This window comes from Melopsittacus undulatus, chromosome 2 (genome assembly GCF_012275295.1).
Source record: "Melopsittacus undulatus isolate bMelUnd1 chromosome 2, bMelUnd1.mat.Z, whole genome shotgun sequence".
NCBI lineage: Eukaryota > Metazoa > Chordata > Aves > Psittaciformes > Psittaculidae > Melopsittacus > Melopsittacus undulatus.
Genome location: NC_047528.1, coordinates 39,639,710 through 39,657,724, shown reverse-complemented (window position 1 = coordinate 39,657,724; position 18,015 = coordinate 39,639,710).

The window sequence follows — 18,015 nt, the reverse complement described above, 5'->3', positions numbered from 1 at the left end:
TTCACCCTCTGAAGTGACACAAAGTGGTGGGGAATGGGGATAGTGATTCATAGAATCATAGAATAGTTAGGGTTGGAAAGGACCTTAAGGTCGTCTATTTCCAACCACCTGCCATGGGCACTAAACATGTATCATTAAACTATGTCACCCGTGATTAGTCCATAACAATTCCTCTCTGTTTCTCTTTTCTTCTCATGTTTTTCCTCTGCTCCAGCTTGGGCTCTTCCATGGTCTGCAGTGTTTTAGGATGAATTGACTCCACTGTGGTCTCTTCCATGGTCTTCAGGGGAACTTCTGCTCCAACTAATGGAATACCTCTTTCCCTCTTTCCTCTTCAACCTTGGTGTTTGCAGAGCTGTTCCTCACACTTTTTTCCTTCATTACCCTCTCTGTGCAGTATTTTGCTCTTTCTTAAGTACCTTTTTCCTGAGGCACCACCATATTGGCTGAGATGCTCAGCTGTGGCCTGTGGTGGGTCTGTTGGATCTGACTAGGGCTATCTGGAACTGGTTCCCAGAGGCCCTTGCAGACCCCGCTACTAACACCTAAGCACTTACACCCAATACAGAACCTAAATATATCTCTCAACATATATAGTATTTTTCTGATTTTTTTTTTATTTATAAACCATTAACAGGCTCCATAAAAGGAATTCAACATATGACCAATCAAACCAATCTCCTTTGGCCATACCTATAACTGTAGTACTAATTTGTTCAGTCAGTGCTGAAAGACCGATAGATGAAGTAATTAAAAACTAATGATCCAGGTAGCTGCCTGATCTTGCATTTACACTGGATATCTATATCGTATTCATTTGATGGAATGACTAGACCACATGAATACCATCTGCAAGTTTTATCAGCAGATTGAGTTCTTTTATTTCAAATGGAAAAAAAATCATATTAAAGGTTTCAGGCTCAATCTCTATAGGTGACCTCTGTCTAGGTATATTACAAGGTTGAGTAATAGAATGGAATGAGAAGTGACATAAAGAATTTTATTAAAAATGCTCTTGCATATTTATACAATGTGAATACAGGAGGTTTTAATATATAAATTCATCTTAGATTCTAACAGAACAAGAAGCTAATTCTGCAAACACAATAGGGCTATTGAATCATAAACGTTACACTGATGACTAAAGTTTTTGAAATCAAATTTCTAATCATGTGTCTTAAATCAGTGTGGTTATATTTTTATATTAGGTTGTTATACTAACTTCATTAGCCTCTGTGACAAAATACATAGCAATTTTCTGCTTTAAAGGCAAACTGCAAAAAAGAGTAGCAAAAGTTACTGCATATACAGGTCATCAAAAGATAGTTTCAAAGGTTCTCTTTAACTGATGGAACTATGCTTTCCTGTAAATTTAGCTTTTGCAATAAAATTTCAAGGAAAATTAGGATGCAGAAAGCTGAAGTAGATTACTAATAGCACAAGATTCATAGAATCATAGAATAGTTAGGATTGGAAAGGACCTAAAGGTCATCTAGTTCCAACACGCCTGCCATGGGCAGGGACACCTCACACTAAACCATATCACCCAAGGCTTCATCCAACCTGGTCTTGAACACTGCCAGGGATGGAGCATTCACTACCTCCCTGGGCAACCAATTCCAGTACCTCACCACCCTCACGGTAAAGAATTTCTTCCTTATATCAAGTCTAAACCCCTGCTGTTTAAGTTTCAACCCGTTACCCCTTGTCCTATCACTACAGTCCCTAATGAATAGTCCCTCCCCAGCATCCCTGTAGGCCCCCTTCAGATAATGGAAGGCTACTATGAGGTCTCCACACAGCCTTCTCTTCTCCAGGCTCAACAGCTCCAACTTTCTCAGCCTGTCTTCATATGGGAGGTGCTCCAGCCCCTTGATTATCCTCGTGGCCCTCCTCTGGACTTGTTCCAACAGTGCCATGTTCTTTTTATGTTGAGGACACCAGAACTGCACACAATACTCCAAGTGAGGTCTCACGAGAGCAGAGTAGGATCACCTCCTTCGACCTGCTGGTCACGCTCCTCTTGATGCAGCCCAGGATACGGTTGGCTTTCTGGGTTGTGAGTGCACACTGAAGCTGGCTCATGTTCATTTTCTCATTGACTAACACCCCCAAGTCCTTCTCCGCAGGGCTGCACTGAATTTCCTTTTTGCCCAACCTGTAGCTGTGCCTAGGATTGCTCCCACCCAGGTGTAGGACCTTGCACTTGGCATGGTTAAACTTCATGAGGTTGGCATCAGCCCACCTCACAAGCATGTCAAGGTCCCTCTGGATGGCATTCCTTCCCTCTACCGTATCAACCGAACCACACAGCTTGGTGTCATCGGCAAACTTGCTGAGGGTGCACTCAATCCCACTGTCCATGTCAGCGACAAAAGATGTTAAACAAGAGTGGTCCCAACACTGATCCCTGAGGGACACCACTCGTTACTGGTCTCCAGCCGGACATTGAACCGTTGACCACAACTCTTCGAGTGCGACCATCCAGCCAGTTCTTTATCCACCCAGTGGTCCACCTATCAAATTGATGACACTCCAATTTAGAGACAAGGATGTCATGTGGGACAGTGTTGAACGCTTTGCACAAGTCCAGGTAGATGACGTCAACTGCTCCACCCCTGTCCATCACTTTTGTAGCCCCGTCATAGAAGGCCACCAAATTGGTCAGGCAGGATTTTCCCCTAGTAAAGCCATGCTGGCTGTCACCAAGCACCTTGTTCTTTTTCATGTGCCCTAGCATGCCTTCCAAAAGAATCTGCTCCCAGATTTTTGCCAGGCACAGAGGTGAGACTGACTGGTCTGTGATTCCCTGGGTCATCCATTTTCCCCTTCTTGAAAATGGGGGTTATATTTCCCTTTTTCCAGTCTTCAGGAACTTCACCTGTCTGCCATGATTTTTCAAATATGATGGCCAGTGGCTTTGCAACTTCATTTGCCAGCTCCTTCAGGACCCACCCACAGATGGATTTCATCAGATCCCATGGACTTGTGTACATTCAGGTTCTTAAGATGGTCTCGAACCAGATCCTCATGTACAGTGGGCCCAAGGTCTAGGTTTTCACAGTCCCTGCCTCCGCCCTCCAAGACTCGGGTGCTGCGGTCAGAGCCTTTGCCAGTGAAGACCGAGGCAAAGAAGCCATTCGGAACCTCAGCCTTCTCCAAGTCCTGTGTAGCCAGTTCTCCTGAAAGCTTCTGGAGGGGGCCTACATTGTCCTTAGTCTTCTTTTTAGCTGCTACATACCTATAAAATCTTTAACATCCCTTGCCAAGTTTAGCTCCAATTGGGCCTTAGCTTTCCTAACTTGGTCCCTAACTACCCGGACAACATCCCTGTATTCATCCCAGGCCACCTGTCCTTGCTTCCACCTTTTAGAAGCCTCTTTTTTCTTGTGAATTTTTCTCAGCAGCTCCTTATCCATCCAAGGAGGTCTCGTGCCCCTCCTGCTGCACTTCCTTCTAGTCGGGATGCAATGCTCCTGAGCTGGTAGGAGGTGATCCTTGAATATCAACCAAGAGTCTTGGGCTCCTCTGTCTTCTAGGGCTATATCCCATGGAAACTTGCTAAGCAGGTTCCTGAAGAGCCCAAAGTCTGCTCTCTTGAAGTCCAGGGCAGTGAGCTTTCTGCACGCTCTTCTCACTCTCTTGAGGACCTCAAATTCGACCATCTCATGATCACTGCATCCAAGACTTCCCTGGAGAGTCACATTTCCAATGAGCCCTTCCCTGTTGGTGAGCACGAGGTCAAGCAGGGCACCTCTCCTCATCGGATCCTTTATTGCTTGCAGAAGGAAGTTGTCTTCCACACAATCGAGAAACCTCCGGGATTGCTTGTGCCGGGCCGTACCGTCATCCCAACAGATGTCAGGGTGGTTGAAGTCCCCCATGAGAACAAGGGCCTGTGAGCGTGAGGCTTTTCCTATTTGTCTGTAGAGTTCTTCATCCACAGGTTCCTCTTGATCAGGTGGTCTGTAACATATCCCCACAGTAATGTGTCCCATCACCGATTTCCCCTTAACCCTGACCCACAAACTTTCTGTTAACTGATCAGCTGTCCCCAGACAGAGTTCCATACTCTCCAGCCCATCCCTAAGATAAAGGGCAACTCCCCCTCCCCTCCTACTGGGCCTGTCTTTTCTAAAAAGCCTATAACCTTCCGTTCCAACACTCCAGTCAAAGGAGCCATCCCACTATGTTTTGGTGATGCCTATTATATCATAGCCTCGTAGATGTGCCCACATCTCTAATTCCTCTTGTTTATTCCCCATGCTATGGGCATTTGTATAGAGGCATCTAATCCGAGCTCCAAATGAACCTTCAGATTTTCCAGTAACATTGAAATGAGGACTGAATTGATCTAAAAATCTGAAATGGGTTGCTGAGCTATGGTTCTAATGAACAGAAAACAGCAGAGATGGGAACAGAAGTCTGTACTGATGGCAATTACAAATTTATCACAAAATTTCCCATGGTCATCAAACTGTGTAATTGGCAGAAAATACCCTCCCAGCATATGACTACTGAAGCTTTTTAAAATCTTTAGCTTTGTGTTGACTACTGTTGACTACTGATACTATGTGCATTTATCTTTGGAAGGAATATATAGCTTTTATTTTTTTATGTTTTCCAACAAAGTGGACTCCATTCGTCTCGGAAAAATCAAAAGGCATTTTAATAATATAGCAACACTAGCAATTATTATGGAGCTTGCTTCACTGTAGGTCCCTGTCAAACTGGGTTTTAGTTACAGAGAATTACATAGTACTTTGGGGCAGAAATATAAATTTTAGTTATCGCATAGCCACATGTCTCCTTAGCCAGTGTTGAACTTGCAAATGACCCAAGATGGGTTTAAAGTCAAAGCTGAAGCAGATTTTGAATTAAAGTGTAGAATACTTTTTTACATTTTTTTGTTTGTTTAGTTTTATTTTTTTTGGGGGAGTTTGTTTTGTTTTCTTTTGTTGATCTGCTTTGTTTAAAGTAAGCTTATTATATGGACAGATAACTATTAATACGTAGCTATCTGAAATCAAACTGAATTCCTTTTAGGTGTCTATTTTGAAGGACAAGCATACAAAATTAAAGAGAAATTACTTAGACCAGGAATCTGTACCATTAAATTACATCATTTTGATGCATTTATTTTATTGGGATGCTTTTCTCAAATTCCAAAGCATGTATATACTGACTTATAAGGGCTCACAACATACAGATATACAGGCACATCCCAGCAAACAGCAGAACTGTGAAATCTCTATGCAGTACACATATGGGACAATGGTGAGAATGACATAACATCTAGGGTAGGTGAGTGTTGCAAGTATGAAACTTGCATGGCAAAAGGGGATCCATTCTCAGATCTCAGAAGTTATAGTAGGTCTTGTCATTTGCTTAAGACTTTACCTTAGCAACTAATTGGTAGTAAATTAATTACAGGTGCATCCATAAGCTTCCAAAATCTTCCAGCCTCTACAGCTAGACATTTACACACACACAAAAAAAACCCCACAACACAAAAAAACCCAAAAAGCCAAAACCAAACCAAACCAGAAATCTTACATGAAAAAAAGAAAAAAAGCAAAAAGCTTTATTTGAATGAGACCACTCTTAGTTCTGTGGTTCCTCAGAGACCCAAATTCATTATCCTGTACTTTAAAAATACAGTCAGATAATGTTGTTTTCCTTTCTTTATATTTTTTTAATAAAACTAGAAATATAAGAGTGGTATGCAAAGTTAGAAGCTTAGTTTTTCCTTGTCTTTTTTTTTTCCCCCATGAACCAATGTCATCAGGGAATGAAAAAATTCTTATTTAAATTTTTGATGATTACTAGAAGTTGATGATCAGAAAATGCAAGTTAAAATATGGATTGAAGCAGTCAGTATACGATGCAAATTATGAATGGTAAATTGGACAGGTTGAATAAGTCCTAGTAAGTAGAATAGTTCAAGAAATGATGCCTTTCACCTAAGCTTTTTGGCAGGTACCAAGTAAACTGAACAATTTTTTTTTTTTTAATGAGATACCTTCTAACTGAAATTGAGTTCCATAGGAGAGTTTATTTTCTGTGCTCAGGGTCTAGTTATTAGCTTGCTGAATTCTGGAATAAACTGTATCTACTTCTTTCCTTTCATTTCCAGGCATCATTCTTGACTTAGGATCACTTGGTATTCTATTTTATATATAAATATATAAGTGTGTGTGTGTGTGCATAAAAAAAAAAAAGGAGAAATTTGAATTCTAAGCTAAGATCTAAATTTATTCCTAAGAGAAAAACCCAGTCTAAAAAAAAAAAAAGGCGTGGTACCTTCAAAGTACTTCATGAAGTTTCAGCCACCCAGCTGCTGCGATATCAAAGTGAATAGCATTGATAAAATCACAAAACTCTTGGAAAATGTATCCACAAGCACATAGTTGATCATTGCTATTACATTAAGTATAGTGAAGCAGTAATAATGTGCCTGGTCAATTACAGTATATTATGGACTATATTGTAAACACACATATTCATAAGAAATAATTATATATTTTAAAAGAGATAAAGTAAAACTTTCCCTTGTAAATGACAATTTCTTTCACGTAATATGATGCAAAGACATATTTAGGGAGTATATGTATGACTTCTAAATCAGTTTCCACAGATTTGCGTGTCATGATATAGACATATTTGGCCAAATACGTAGGCATTAAGAAAAAACATTTAATAGAATCTTTGACCACTGGAAATGTTCACAATAAAAAATTAAAAACCAACAAAATTAACCTTTTTTTTTTAAAAAAAAAGGTAAAAATAAGTATTTCACATTGTTGGATGCAAAATAAAAAATTAAGGAGACTTGGTTTTAAATAAGATATGGCAGTCTTAGATTTTGTTCTAGCTCCTTTCTCATCTTCCATTATATTCTAATGAACTCAAGAGACTACGTTTTAATAAGCTTTTTGTTGCAGTATATTTTGACTGGTTCCAAATTTAGCAAAACAATGTATATGAGGAATAGGAGTTTCAGGCCTCCAGAATCAATATCTTGATAATTGAAGATACCAGTTACAGTCCATTTTATACAAATGCCCATCTGCGCATATCTGACTTTAACTTCACGTATATTGTTTGTTGAATCAGAGTATACGAATAAAAAAAAAAAAGGCACATGTATCTGTTATTAGACAAGGAATGTTATGTTCAAATTAATAGGAGGCCTAGTGAAATCTCTGGCAAGTTCTCCCCCTCCTCGACATCCATATGCCTCCTTCCATACTGCCTTTCTCTTTCCCTTCTGTCCCATGATGATGTCTCTACTCTCAAGACACCACTAATCATCTTTATCAAAACACACAGTCTTTCTCCTATCACAATCCTACAATGTTGAGGGTTCCAGGCTGGTCACTGAAAAATACTAGTTAGCTAGGTGGCACTTATATCACATATCCCTCCTATCTTCACAGGGTATCAAAGAGCATGTCTAGATGGTGTGGAATCAAAACAGGACAAACATACTGTTTGGCTGGATGCATGTCTAAGTGAAGAGTTACTTGAAAGGTAGAAAGTCTAGGACAAGAACCATTTGTAGCAGTGATTTTAGGAAGTCAAACCTAGTATCACACTTGCAGTTTGGCTAACAAACTGAAAAGTCTTACTATAAAGATATTTACAGGATGCCCAGGCAGGTTGTGGAGTATTCATCATTGGAGACACTCAAAAGTCATCTGGACACAATCCTGAACAACTGGCTCTAAATTTTCCTTCTCAACCATGGATATTAAAGAAGATGATCTCCAGAGGTCCCTCCTAACCTCAACTACTCTGTGATTCTGTGATATATTTAATATTTTTATAGTTTATAAATATACAAGCCATAATTATACAACTAAAATTGTCTCAGGTTACTTCATTTTAACTTGCAGGAATTTGTTAAACATTAATTCAGTCTGGTAATTATTTCAAGTATGCAGTGTACAAAGCAACACAAAACAACATAGAATGAAGGCATTGACATTCACTCCTCTAACTTAATAACAGTGCAAACCACTTGATTTTCACTTTTTATATTTGCCATGATGTAGGATGACCTCCTTGAAAAAAAGTCTCTCCCTTTTAAAAGGGAAGCTGTTTTTACCTTCCAACTCCAGTTATTAATCAATGCAAAACTCTTAGTTACGGCTGAAACTTCTTATCATGCTATCATAATTTTGCTCTTGAAATGTAGTTTTCGTTTTAAGATATTGATAGCAGAAACTAGATAAGAAACTTTACTTTGCCTTCCAGCATTAGAAAGTGTCTTGCACCGCTAATCAATTATCTCTTTGCTTTTAAAATAATTCTACTTTGGGAATAATAGGATTCTGTACATGAATATACATTGTGTCCTTGTGTGCACATATGTATGTGTGTAGATGAATATGTACTCTGTCTTTTTTGTGAATGTAAGGAATATTTTTAAATAACTGTTCTGAAGGAAAAGAAATCCTTTTCCTCTCTTACAGAAACCAAAATGAAATCTTCCAAGCACTGATGTACAAATAAGTTTCACAACTGAACCAGAACTTCAGGCTTACAGTTAGCATATTTTGTTTTAATATTTCTTTAATTATAAAATAAAATTCATATATAGTTGACCAATAGGTTGTCTGCTCACATATTCAAATGTCTTTTTTAATTTTTTTAATGGATTTTTTTATTATTATGGTAAGATGCAAAAAATAAAGCTCTATGTCAAGCATTTTTTGTATCAAGAACTGTAACTATGTAGCCAAATAGTTCTAACAACAGGTGTTCTTCATATAGATGTCTAAAAACTCTAATGAGATCAGCAGTACTACAGCCAAATCATAAATAGTAATTTTCTTTGAAAAATTAGGTCGTTAAATTAGGAAAAAAATCCATTAAAAAAACTATACCAGCCATGGGATTAACATCGAGTTTCTTAATAATAATAATAATAATATTGTAAAGTGCAAACTTCTTTACCAAAGTCATTTATTCTACGATTAGTGGAGATCTCGACTAAGTTTGTTGACTCTTCTGCAGCACTACAAAAAAACTATCCAAGAACTGTTCAAATTTTGTCATTTTTCACAGGAATAGAAGTTTTTAAAAAGTAATGCAAGTTTGCAAAAAAATACTTGTAAAAACAGTTTTTCCATAATAGAAGTGGGGGCTAAAGGAAATCAGAAAGGGAAAAAGCGCCACCTATTGATCATGGCTTGCAATATTATGTTTTTGATGGTTTTACCTGTCGTGTTTTAGTGAGCACAGCCGACATTCTAGATGCATATATGTTTCAAGTTTCAATATTTTCAGACTTCATGCTAAAATGTTTAAAGAATATATAAAACATAACTAAAGCCAAATATTTTACAGAGTAGTAATCCTGTAACATAGGAACAAAATTTTTTTCCTCCCTCCCTCCCTTCTTCCTCCCTCCCTTCCTCCCTTCTTCCTCCCTCCCTTCCTCCCTTCTTCCTTCCTCCCTTCTTCCCTTCTTCCTTCCTCCCTTCTTCCTTCCTCCCTTCTTCCCTTCTTCCTTCCTCCCTTCTTCCTCCCTCCCTCCCTCCCTCCCTCCCTTCTTTCCTTCCTTCCTTCCTTCCTTCCTTCCTTCCTTCCTTCCTTCCTTCCTTCCTTCCTTCCTTCCTTCCTTCCTTCCTTCCTTCCTTCCTTCCTTCCTTCCTTCCTTCCTTCCTTCCTTCCTTCCTTCCTTCCTTCCTTCCTTCCTTCCTTCCTTCCTTCCTTCCTTCCTTCCTTCCTTCCTTCCTTCCTTCCTTCCTTCCTTCCTTCCTTCCTTCCTTCCTTCCCTCCCCTCCCTCCCTCCCTCCCTCCCTCCCTCCCTCCTACCTGCCTTCCTAGTCTCTCTTTAATCTCTTTAAAAAGAGCTTTCTTTTGTGAGGTAGAGGACAGAGGACTTGGGGAACAGCTTTAATAGAAATTCTGCTACAATTAGTAGAATATGAGTCAGTAGAGACTGCAGTGCTTTCAGGCTTGGTGGAGAACTTTGATTAGAGAAGCTCATATATCTTCCAGTAGTTGAGGGGATAAACAGTTCATTTTCCCTCGGATGGGGGTGTGCTTTGCTACAGGTATAAAAAAGTTGACAACAAAGAAATTCTGATTTTATGCTTCAAAGTTTATTGTGTAGATATTGTAATATGTTTTTAACATATTTCAAATCCTACCAAGGTTTCTGGAATTTGATATTTTTTCCAAATGGGCAATAATGATGTACATATTGTGACTTTTAAATCACGGGGTTCAATAATGAATATTCCATTGACTGCTGGTTCAATGAATTGTGTGGAAATTCATGGACCATGCAGGCAAAGAGAAAAGGTAACTGTTATTATTTCAAATGAAGATTTTATGTCTTAGTGGCATTGTGAAAGATTGACCTTCACATGAGATATTGCTGTTCTTGCATTACCACCCTGATATCAATAGAAAACTGCTTTTAATCTACACAAAGGATCCTGTTATACTCTCAATGCATGGGGGATTATCATGCTTAACTCTCCAGAACATCAAGAGGCAAATAGACCCCACAGTCACTATGGCTGTGAAGCAATTTCTTGAACATATTTCACATGCTTTTAAATGATAAGTTTTAAAAGTTGTGGTGTGTGTTGTGTTTTGTTTTGTTTTATAGTAGGAGACTGACATTTTGTTGTAAACTTGTACAGAAAGACTACTCTCTTTGATACATGATAAGAAAGGATTTTCTGAGTTCTCAATATTAGTAATTATATTAAAATATTTATTATCATCTCAGTTAGCCATATGATCTCTTTTCAGTAATGCCCATCATAGAAGCTAAGCACTTTATGTTGTACTGAAACTCTGGTTATGATATTTCTACAGGAATGTGGCAGAGGGTACATCTAATTTACAAAGAAAAACAGGTAATAATGATCATAAATTTATTTATCAGTGTTTATTTTCGTAACTTTCAATTCTGTTGGTACTCTTCCTTGCTAAAAATTACATCACATGTCTGTCTTTTGTGTCTCCAGATCAATAAGGTAACCATGGGTTACTATGTTCTTATATATATCTATAAACACATAGATATATGTGTGAGTATGTGTGCACTGTGTCCACTCAGTGAAAACTTTTAAATATTAAAAAGAAGTATTGCATCCCATATTTCATCTATTCTTACAAGACAAGAATGACAATATTAAGATGCACATTCAGGATAGCACTCTTTCTACTTTGAACGCTGTCAAGAACAAAGTGCTTTACAGACTTAAAATAAATCTAGGTACTAATCCATTGAATTTCTGACAACAGGAGCCCAAGGTTTCCATGCACTTAGCTGAGTACTGCATAAGAGCTTGTGCATTATTTATGTCCACTAATGGTGTTGCAATGCTCTTTGTGTGGAGCAGTGACAGTGCAATCTACTAAGATAGCTGCAGCTCTGGACAAAGCCATACATTTTCCTGGTCTTGAATTTTTGACAGAATACTCTATTAATGCCAATTCTGCTTAAGTAAATGCTGAACAGGGGTCAGTTCTTCCTTCCCCCTCCCCCCCCCCCCCCCCCCCCCCCCCCCCCCCCAGTTCCCCCAGTCCCCTTATTATTTAAGAAAACAGTGCCATAAAACTGAAAATGATGTTCTGGTCTTCACTGAATTTTGTAACACAATAGTAGCTGATAAAGGTCAGTCTGCTTTTTTGTCTACTTTTATGATTTTGTGTGATGGTCCACAGACTAAATAGAAAAGCTATTAGCACTGAAGAAGGGAGGTGCTATTAATTCCAGTTTCATTGCTATTATACTCTTCAGTGGATCAATAGAATTAAATGAGCTGAGATATTAGGAAAATATTGTGAAGAGAAGTAGGGTAGTATTATTTGACCAAGGTTAGGATGAATAGAAAATAAAGAACCATTTATACTAGGATGTCAATAAATCATAGAACCTATATATAAAATGGAATAGGGCATAACAATCATAAGCATTCAGATGATCATAATATCTTTAAAAAAAAACCCAAACATTCATGTTTGGCTTGCAATTTAAAGGGCCACTGCAATCATTATATTTTTTATGTAGCTGGATGAATTAAAATAAAATATCTACTTGTATGGTCAGTCCTGTTAAAGTTGAATAATTGCAATAAGTTTATAATAATTCTTTTAAAATATCAGTTTTCCTTACCTGCTTCTCTAAGCATTTAAGACCCAGAAGACCTAATGGGGACATGACTCAGCCTGGGGTACATTTTTGCTCTGTTTGCACTGTCTGCTGACTCTGCAATTTCCATTTAAGCCTTGCAATTGCTGCTTCTAGCAAATGTTTTTCTAGAGAGCTTGTAAAATCTTGCGTACATCAAATAAATCTGCAGAAATGACTACCCCAAAGGACATGAAATAGCTTCTTTTGGAGTCAACATACACAGACGCTTGTGAGAGATAGACAAAAGACTTGCAGGAATTTGAGGAGCAAAGAAAAAATTAAAAGGAACAATGGACCAGCAGGTCGAAGGAGGTGATCCTGCCCTTCTACTCTGCTCTCGTGAGACCTCACTTGGAGTATTGTGTTCAGTTCTGGTGTCCTCAACATAAAAAGAACATGGCACTGTTAGAACATGTCCAGAGGAGGGCCACGAAGATGATCAGGGGACTGGAGCACCTCCCGTATGAAGACAGGCTGAGAAAGTTGGAGCTGTTCAGCCTGAAGAAGAGAAGGCTGTATGGAGACATCATAGCAGCCTTCCACTATCTGAAGGGGGCCTACAGGGATGCTGGGGAGGGACTATTCATTAGGGACTGTAGTGATAGGGCAAGGGGTAACAGCTTGAAACTTAAACAGCAGGGGTTTAGAATTGATATAAGGAAGAAATTCTTTACCGTGAGGGTGGTGAGGTACTGGAATGGGTTGCCCAGGGAGGTAGTGAATGCTTCATCCCTGGAAGTGTTCAAGACCAGGTTGGATGAAGCCTTGGGTGATATGGTTTAGTGTGAGGTGTCCCTGCCCATGGCAGGGGGGTTGGAACATGATGATCTTGAGGTCCTTTCCAATCCTAACTATTCTATGATTCTATGATTTATTTGATGTATTCCCTTTCAGAATCAAGAGTATTAATGGCAACAATCTCACCATCTGAAGAGCTCAATGCCTATAAAGAAAGCTTTTTTCCTTGCTCCTTTCAACAGATAGGAAAACTGAAATCATATACAGGTGAAGTTTTTCCATAGTAATAGACCTAAAGGCAGTAAGCGTAATGGCTATTTGTAAGTAATGTATTTCAGCTAGAAGTGAAGTCCTTTCTTAGAATCACAAAATCTTGTTTATTTTTCCAGGACCCCTAGAAGTTTTTTGACCAATGTCTTGCCCAAAGCATGTCCATGTGCAGCAGGTTGCTCAGAGCTGTGTCCAGATCCGTTCTAAATGTCTCCAAGGATGGAGATATCACAGACTCTCTGGGTGGCCTGTTTCAGTTTGTGCCCACATTCAGTATTTGTTTTTCTTTTTCAGACAGAATTTCCTGTGCTCCATCTTGCTTCATGACTTTGTTCTGAGCAGTGTTGAATATGGCTCTTCTTTATACCTTCTCATTAGGTAATCCTTAACTGTTGCAAGAGCCTCTCCCAGGCCTTTATTGTTAACAATGAACAAATCCATATCCCAGCCTGTCATCTTGGCTTACACTGCAAACTACAAAATTTGTGCTGCAAGTCAGTTGTGTTTGATTTATCAGTACCAAACTCCAGTCAGTGATTTTTCTTCCAGGAATTAAAGGATTTCAGGAAAGGAATTCAGGGAAGAAATCTTTATTTCCCTCAGTTTTCATAATTGGTCCTCCACCAGTTTTCTTCCTGCCTGCCCAGTCATTAACTTCAGAACTTTGTTTGGAGAAACACTGATTTTACCACTATAATTCTTTAGGGTTTTTTTTAAGGAGCAATGTTTCAGCTCTGTAGCTCTTTTCACTTTTAATATTTGATAAAGTTATATCCTCCACCATTAGACCTCTATGGTGTGGAGATTTTCACCTGATATTATTATATAGGCTGTTTTCCTTGGCATTTATAATGTGTAATTCACTACTTTTAATGACTTATGCAGAACTTGGATGATTATTTTTTTTCCTTCCTATTGGCTGTCATAGGGAGCACTGTTACTATGTCTTAGGGCTTATTTGAGATAAATGCTGTCTGCAGAGAACATTTAAAAATATTGACTATACTTTCTTCCCCTGTACTGATCATACATTTTCTCTCACACTCTCCCTTCTTATCTATTTCTTACATCCACACTATAGTCCCTCTAAGCAAATATTGTCAGACTACATCTCATTTTCCTCCTCACTGTCTTTCACCTCTGCTATGATGAGTGCCTTCACTATCCTGCTTTTGAGTTGGGTAATATATTTAATTAGCTTCTAGGATGTATCTAAATTTGTAGGTTATTTTTGCACATTGACTTGTATTCATGGTCTGCGGTATGTCTCCACAAAACTCTCCAGGCTTTCATAAATTTGTGTCAGTGGAATTTTTTTAGGTCTTTGTGAGTCTTGCCCTTTATATCACATTAAATGCCATCTCTTAATTTTCCTTTTCAAGACCATTTTCAAGCTACCCCTGACCTACATTCACTTCACATTAAACACTGTTCTAAACGCTAACCTTTGAGCACTGTGTGACACCCGCCATCACTGTCCATTTGTCATTTTTTTTTGAATCATAGGTCATTGCAAGGCAAGCATTGTATAACATGGGTTCCTTAGAAACATGTGTAAGCCTACCTGTAGTCTTCTTTCACTTCTCTTTCTTAAAACTCCAATGTGATTTGTTGAGAGTGGGGACAGGATGGACAAATGGGAAAACAGAGACCATTGACAGCATTTACATCAAAAATATATTTGGTACCTTACCTGTTCACAGGTTTTCATTTCTAGCTCTTATGACAGCCTTGTACTGAATTCGGGCATCATATATTCTTTTCACCTTTGTGTGAAATCTAGCTGTTCCTTGACTGCCAACTCTGAACGCTTATAGCAGAATTCATCTCACCTGAGACTGGCAATTTAGCTGTCTAGATCTGAACTAATCAATTTACAATACCAACAATCAATGTGAAAAATAAACATGATTAATCTGATCTATTTTTGATATCTGCATTTTGATGGAATGCATCACACCAAAATTACTTATTTAAGATGTCTGTGTTTGGTACAATTATGTATCTGTCTATCCGAGCCAGTGCAGAAAATATTGTTGAGTTAGAGTCCTGAAATTGACAATTGCAATTACAATGAACAGTGGGAAAAAGTGTAGAAGTCCCACAAAATGCTTAAACAACATAGAAGCAGGTTATGCTTCCTGTAAAAGATTTAGTTCAAAAGTCACTATTAAGAGAAAACAATTAAATAATCTGTTTGTTTAAGCTCTTATATGATTTAGTTTGCAATCTATGTTCTGAACTAGAGCATTGAAAATCTAAAGTAGTTCAACAGCCTTGCAGGGAACTTAAGTAGAAGCTGTATCTGGTCTACATGTCTGGCCTTATATAGAAGGATATATGCCTATCAGTGATGTCATAAATTTCTCTATATTTTCTTGATTTCAGTGACCAATTTTCATGTGTTGAGAGGCTGATCCCTTACATCTAGACTAGAATGAAATAAAAGCAAGATTATTCAGTGTTACTATATAGAAGCTTCTCTATTTCTGCTAGAAAATCTGGCATAAACCCTGATTTTCAGTGGTTTATGTCAGACATGAAAAAGACCACTTTAGTTTAAAGTTGGGTGCAGCAGGTCTCTGCCTGAAGCTATTTCATTTTTGTAAAATTTGAAAAGTTGGTTGGACCAATTTTAGTTATAAAAGTGTCAAAAGAAGTTGCTAGTGGTTTCAGAGAGTTGTACTCTCACAGCTAAAACACTTCAAACCTTTAAGAGCTCCATTCAATTACAGATATTTTCTAGCTTCTGCAGAAAAGAATCAATGGAAATTTATTCAGTAACCAGACAGCTGATTCAGCAAGAAAGAAGCAATAAACAGCAGACATGTAAGTTACCATTTATTGTATTTTTTTATTTCTACTAGGAATCTTGTAGACGTCTAATGTCTACCAGTATGCATCTGTACTGTGGCTGAGAAATAGTATAGAAGCTACCAAATCTTTTTGGAGGGACATTGCTACTTCTGCCACTACCAAAGAGCAAGATTCCTTCCTACACACACTTAGTTGTAGCACAACCATCTGTGACACCATAGCACACCTGAATTTGTCAATCATCTGTGCCCACAGCACCAGGTCTATCAGGTTGGGAGGAAGCAGGAGGATGGAAGTACTTGCTACAACTTGGTGCACACTACTTAGCAAGTATTTCTCATCTTTCACAATCAAACAATATGCCCTTCTTGTAATGAGACCTGTGGAATTATATACAACCCAAGGCATGTGACAGGTTGTATTCCTAAGAGAACTGTGTGACTATGTCTGTGCCAGTATACTACTAAATGAAATGATGTGTGCAAAAGTTCTAACAGTGTACCAGGATTTTCTAGTGGTTAATTGTGATCATGTTCCCTACCACCTTTTTCAGGTCTGTACCAACTATCCTTTTATAGACAATGTTCCCATCACTTGGGAAATGAGTAGCAAACACATATACTGCTTACCAAGACCATACTCTTAAAATATATCTGTGGTAAAAGTTAGAAGGAAAATCTCAGCCCAAATGCAATCATTTTAAGTAGAAAAAAAAAATCTTTATTTAGGTATTGAATCACAGTGTCAAAGATCAGTCATTTATCCTGTTTCATAATCCAGGTATTATTATAATTTGACACATTTTAAATAGCTAAGAGCTAAATTTGTCAAGAAAATTACCTGTGATATGTTCCAAATTATTTTAATTTTTTTTTCAGGGGAAAACAAATAAAGCTGTTTAAATAGTACAGTATATAACAAGTGCTTGGTGTGTTTGGTTCACAAATATTGTGCTCTGTCTATAAGGCTATGTCTACAGTAGTTAAACAAAGATGCCTAAGACTGTGTTCTGGCACTGAGATCTACTAGCACTTACACCCATACCCACTTTTCACTCTAAGCAGGCTAGCCACAGTCACCTGATAGGAATAGCTCTTGTACCTGGCTTATTCCTGAAATGTTTCAGAATTGTAGTAGCTGCATGTCATTTAAAAAAATTATTTATATACACATGAAATTATATGAGCCTGAAAACATTTTCTACACTGATGTTGTACATTTGGTATAGCTGAGTGGATCACTGAAGGAGGAGGTTGCCAAGGGCACAATAGCTACAACTTCCCACTTAATGAGTTAATGATGAGAATGATTGCAAAGGAATTGAGGAGTGTAGTATAGGATTTAAGTTCTCCATGCTTCCCAGAACTCTGCCCCAATCATCAATCTATTGGATGAACACCTGGCATTTCTAATTCATCCTGCTGAAGTAAAAGAACAACCACAAATGCAAGAATTCTGGAGCTAGAAGGAGAGAAGGAGGTAGATAACCCAGCTTTTCTGCCTCTGGAAATGTTAAGAGAATTAAATGAGAGTTGTAACAGAAAGGGCAGAGCACATATGACTAATTTTAAATATGGTGTGATTCCTAGAGTCAAGAAGCAGTTTTGAAACTGAAGTTCACATTTTCTTCAGGAAATTTCAGTTTAATTTCATAGATGTAAGAGTTAATAGTGCTCAGAGTAAAGCTGAGAATATAGGGGATACCTTATAGGATCTGGTATTTTCTATATCTAATCTAACCTAGTCCAACTCCATATCTAGTCCAGACTAGCCCATTTAGCATAGTAGTGTTTGTCAAAAATGTTGTTTAGGGACAACACACTAGTCTCAGCCCCTCCAGCTATGCTGCTCTTACAGCATTCACATTTTTTGCATTAAAGCTTTAGAAGGTGTCACTTTACTTGGTTCAATATGTATGTACAACTCTTGCCCACTTCAAAATACCTACCTTTTCATAACATGGTTGTTCATACAGTGGTCGGTATTCACAGATTTGGTAGCAGGTTAACAACCTGACAAGAAGG